At 42.3% G+C, this 5,700-nt stretch overlaps 1 pseudogene; it reads right to left on the bottom strand.

The window, feature by feature from the left end:
- Nucleotides 1–241: 241 nt before the first annotated feature.
- LOC149243481 (putative disease resistance protein At5g43730) lies at nt 242–5,041 on the bottom strand (annotated as a pseudogene).
- Between the last annotated feature and the right edge of the window lie 659 nt (nt 5,042–5,700).

The following is a 5,700-nucleotide window of genomic DNA, read 5'->3' as shown; positions in this document are numbered from 1 at the left end:
GAGGGAAACGCCTTACGACGTAACAAAAAGGGGAATGGATTCCAGAGGAAAACGCCTTACGACGTAAATATAACATAACCTTCTTACGAGAATAACAAAATAAAACAAATTTATAATTCAGAAATTATTAATATAATTATTTCTTTAAATATATTCCATCAATATTCATATCACTTCAAAAATATTACATTTACATTTCAGATCGTTCTTCATGTTCGACTTCACCATCTTCAAATTCACTTCACCGTCTTCGAGATTCTTTAAAAAGGTGAGAGAGTTTGGATTTTACGTCATCATTCTCCCAACTTATTCCATCCCACCAATCTAACTCTCCTACAGCTTCCTTCAACTTAGGTAGCTTCTCCATTTCTTTTGGCATTCTCCGTAACAATGGACAGCGTCTGATCTCTATAACTTCCAGATTAGGCATTGTTTCTTCATTCCATACACTCAATGGTCTTGCAATACTCTCTGCCTTCTCTAAACCTGCAAGAGTCAATTTCTTTAACATTGGAACACTGTTGATCTCAACTTCCAACTGAGGGCACTTGGAAATCTCTATGTTCTCTAAATGAGCGAGCTCCTCCATTCTCAATGTCTTCAACCTGCGGCATTCTCTTATGTGTAAGGAGTGCAGTTGCGGCATTGTTTTTGCATTACACACTATACTGTCTAAGCTTTGTAGGGACCATAGATTTACTGTCTGCAACTTTGGAAAACCGCGACCGGTCTCCATGAACATCTCCTTCAACTCAGCACAACCTGATACAATTAATTGCCTTAAATTGGTTAGATCCTCCATTCTCAATGTCTTCAACACGTGGCATTCTTTTATATGTAAGGTGTGCAGTTGCGGCATTGTTTTTGCATTGCACACTATACTCTCTAACCTGTATAGGTCGAATAGATATAATTCCTCCCACCTCGGAAAATCGTCATGTGCAGCCTCGCTCCCAGTCTCCAAGACTGGAAGCTCCTCTAAGTTCATGCAGCTGCTCAAGATCAAAAACTTCAAATTTTGAAATTGACAAATACAATTTGGCAGACTTACCCCTTGATAACAGACTAACAAAAGCTTCTGCAACTCCTCCATGCTCTGCATGTTCTGTGGAAGGACTTCAAGTGCCGCATCATCTCTATTTTCATCTTCGCCCCACTCGAACCATAAATCTAATTTTCTCATCTTTGACCATGTACTCATTGAACCCTCTTTAATTTTTGGCTCTACTTTGGCATGCAATTCGATCAGATTTGAGAGATTTGTGAGATCCTCCAATCTCACTGGAGTTGAGTCTTGAGGCAAGACCAGGTTGTTCAATGAAGTGAGTTGAGAGATTTGATGTGGAATCACCTTGATGCCTCCTCTGTAAGAAATCCAAAATCTGAGAAGCTTTAGATTTTTAAGTTCTCCTATCCTATCGGGTAAAGAATGGAGACTTTTACATCCTTTGAGATTCAAAAATTGAAGATGTGAAAGACTGCATATGCTATCAGGCAAGTCCTTCAATTCGCCACATCCTCTCAAATTAAGAAACTCAAGCTGTCCAAGTTTCTCCATTGCTGTTGGTAATTTTTCTATTGAGGTATACGACAGATCCAGAACCCGGAGAGACCTGAAGTTTACCAAAAACTGCTCTGGAATTTCCTTCAACCGTATGTTTTGGGCCAACACTAAACTGACAAGTGTTGGACACTTCAATTCTGTTGGCAAATCACTAATTTCGCTGCCGAGAACGGAGATTCTTTTGCGAGCCCTGGTTTCTTCTTCGCTTGGAAATTGTTGTAGATGTTGACTTGCTTCAAATAACGAGTTTTCCTCTGCTTGGCCTACATATATTGCCATATCGCGCAGTACATCATGAACTTTTATATACTGCTTATACTGCTTCTGCCAACCAACATACTCAATCAAGCACCTATCTACCAATGCTTCTATGTATTCCCGCCCAACATCCATGAAGTAAGTAGTCCCTTTTTGAGGAACCAGTCGTTCTGCGGTTCACATCTCCACCAGCGTCTCCACATCAATTTTTGCATCTTCAGGAAAGGCAGCACAATACAGAAAACATATTTTCATGTTATTATTGGGCAAATCATTGTAGCTCCATCTCAGCCGCTGATAGAGCTCAGCATCGATGGTCCTGTGAGTGGAGGGGAAGGATGGATCTACATTTTTCATCCAAACTAGAGCGCGACTCTAGTCATCAGCAGTGTTTTTCCGAGCCATAGCTGCAGCAACTGTATTTATTGCTAATGGCAGCCCTTTACACTCCAAAGCAACCTACGTAGCAATAAGCTCTAGATTATTGTCTGGAGCAGCCCCACTTCTAAACGCTCTTCTCCGGAACAGCTCCCACCCTTCCTGTCACGCCCCCAAGCCTACGGCAATTTTTTTTCCCGTGCCCGATGGGGTGCGACACCACCGTGTACTTTCTTTTCGTTAATACTTGTACATATGGACTACGCCTTTCACATAAACATACTTTAACTGTTATCTTATAACCATATAAAAGCATTAATCTTCATAAATCATCATAAACCATTCTTAACATTTTCATGTGCAATTAAACCAAATAACAATTGCAAACAACCGTGTAGAATGGGAGGGGCAACTCCCGAACGAGTCCACCCAATAATAATATATTATGAAACCTACAATAATACATACAAGTGTGTCGGGCAAAGTCCTCTGCCAACACTTATAATCTTGTAAGAAAATCTTCGGCAAAATCACATAATGAATCTTTTGTCGACACGTTTCGAACCAACCAGTGTGGTTCATCGTCAGGACAAGTTGAACTGACGATGAACCACACTGGTTGTTTCGAAACGCGTCGACAAAAGATTCATTATGTGATTTTGCCGAAGATTTTCTTACAATATTATGGATCACAGAAGTCTAAATTCCTCAACTTATAATCTTTTACAATATTACAACAAGGCATAAGACAGCCTTACACATACACAATTATGCACCTTTGCCTATGAGCGGGTACCCACCCGGGTTACCAAGACACTCATACAATTCTGCACCAAACCGTGTACTAAATCTCCCTCAACCGTGCCAACCTTCACACAAACCAATCCAAGATATGCGAGACTTCCTTTATTCCTTATGCGCATGAGGAATGCGCATATCCTCCAAGGCTTCGCACTTTTCCTTGTCTCTTATGCGAAGAGCTCTTGAGCGAAGATCGATGGTGAGAATGAAGCTCATCCTCTATCCATATATACGCATGCTTCCTTATGTTTCAAGGGGGTTGCTTAACTTATGGCCGACCTCCCTAATTAACATATGAAGCCCACGTATTATTACATTATGTTATATTTTATTTTAATTAATTCCACATATTCATATATGCGTACAAGCCACCATATGATATGTTTTTACATGCATTATTGTTCGTTTGGAGAGGGGTGTCCAACCTTAAGGCCAGCCCCCATATCCTCCACTCCACGCCCATAAACCATGTTTTAGCACATCGGTCTGGCTTATAAACCACCGCATATACACATAGGTTCATCGTATATACAATAAGGCCTCAACGCTTGGTTTACACAAGTGTTTCCTTTCGTCGCATATACAATTCTTCGTCGCACTCATGGCTCGCATATAACGTCGCACCACAGCTCGGCCCATCGTCGCATTACGCTCGGCTCGTCGTCGCATTTGCTGCGCCCGTCCCTCGCATAACCGCACCCGCCTGTAGTGTGACCGCGCCCACGGGTCGCCCGCCCACCGTGCACGGGTCGCCCATGGGTCGCCCGCCCATCGCCGGGTCCGCCCATTGTCGGGTCCGCCCAAGTGTCGGAGGTTCGCCCATCCGCTCGTCGCACTGCCCGTCGTCGTGCCAAAACGCGCCCGTCGTCGTGCCAAGAAGCGTCCGTCGTCATGCACGGGGCGTCCGCCCATCGTGCACGCCTGCCCGAGACTCAAGGGCCTTACACTTCCTCTATGGAAAGGGGTCGTAACATCATGCAGTACTCTTTTTCTGCCATTATTTCAACTACATCTCTGTAGCGACCGGACACTAAGACTTTGCTGCCTTTATCACGCCCAAATTTGACCCCAACTTTATCCAAATCAATTGGACTCCAAATATCGTCCAAGACCAGAAGAAACCTCTTATTTTCAAGAGATGCATACAATTTCATCATTTTCGTGTCACTACTAGAACTTGGCTCAAATTTTAAATTCAGAGACTCGGCAATGGTATCCTGGAGACTTTGAATCTGATAGTTTTGAGAAATGGTATACCAAATGACGAGATCGAAGCTAGTACTTACCTTCTTGGCGCAGTTATTGTAGATGAGTTGGAGTAATGCCGTTTTCCCAACTCCCGCCATCCCCCAAACACCGATCACCGGATGAGGATCGTTAAGCCATGAGAGCAGTTGCTGCTGAGCGGCTTGAATGCCAGACCCCACGAAGCCGGAATCTGGTAGGGGTTGAAGAAGCACCTCTGCTTCAGGCTGTGAGGACACCACAATCTGTGCGGTATGAGCAGCTCTTGAGAGAGCGGAATCAAGCTGTCGAAAGAGATCACTGAATCCGGTCTTCCATTCTCTGATATCTGCGGGCATGTTGGGGCTGAAAAAGAGGCAGCAACCAAGACACCGTTCTCGCTGTCCTTTGGCGCGTTCGATGAGGGCTTTGACTTCTTCAAGGGAATGGTTGATCCTTACCAAAGAACCTTCCACTAACTCCGGCAGCCTCTTTTGTTGATCTTCGAATTGGGTTTGAATATCGCGTAACGACTGCTCCATACGGTCAAGTTCATTGTTGAGATGTTGAAGGTTCTTCCCCAACTCCTTCACATCCTTCAATTGTTGGTAGAGGAGACCGATAATGGCTTTGGTGGCGTTTGTGGCCATTCCGGTCGCTTCTCCAATTGCAAACTGCGTGGCCATTTTAGCAAAATGCAGAGAGAAAATGGAAGTTATATGAAGATTGAAACCAAAACAGGGGACGATAGAGGGCCTGTAACGAGGAGAGGTGCAGTGGGTTAGATGAGTGCGATACACAATACGATGATTGATTGACTATATGTAGACGCAAAAACATGAGCGTATATCAACCCTGTTTGCCTTTGAAGTATTTCTGAATAGTCTGGGCAATATTTAACAAATTCCCTACGTAACAATCCCCATCTGTCTAATAGGTCAAATTCTCCACCTAACCATCCCCATCCAACAATTAAACCAGGCCATATGTTATTCCCACTTTTGAAATTTCTCATATAACAATATCCCACCTAACACCCCATTTAACAATAAATTTCCTACCTAATAATTAGACTACATATCTGCCATTCCCAACCATTCCCACTTTTGAAAAAAAAAATCTATCCACACTTAACAATTAAACCAAAATTAATTATATACCATCCCCACCTTTAAAAAAAAAAAAATCCATATATATTTTTTTACAAAACACACCTTTCTAAAGTAATTATTCATTGAACCCATACTCATAGTGATATAATTTTTGTATTCCCATGCCCTTTCATCGCCAAGTTATTTGTATGGTTAAAAAGTTGGAACATTAATAAAATAACATTCCACTCAACTTTAACAACGAAAATTAAAGTTATTAAATTATACGAGAACCTAATGATGAACCTAATTCATAATCAATTCATAAAGTAGCAGACACGTTATATATAATATCCACAATCATGGCAATTCAATGAGGCATAT

This window comes from Pinus tabuliformis, chromosome 8, assembly GCF_031772625.1.
Source record: "Pinus tabuliformis cultivar Carrire ecotype Pingquan chromosome 8, CPIR1, whole genome shotgun sequence".
Taxonomy (NCBI): domain Eukaryota; kingdom Viridiplantae; phylum Streptophyta; class Pinopsida; order Pinales; family Pinaceae; genus Pinus; species Pinus tabuliformis.
Note: the sequence above shows the minus strand (reverse complement) of the source record. Positions and strands in the feature narration are given on the sequence as shown.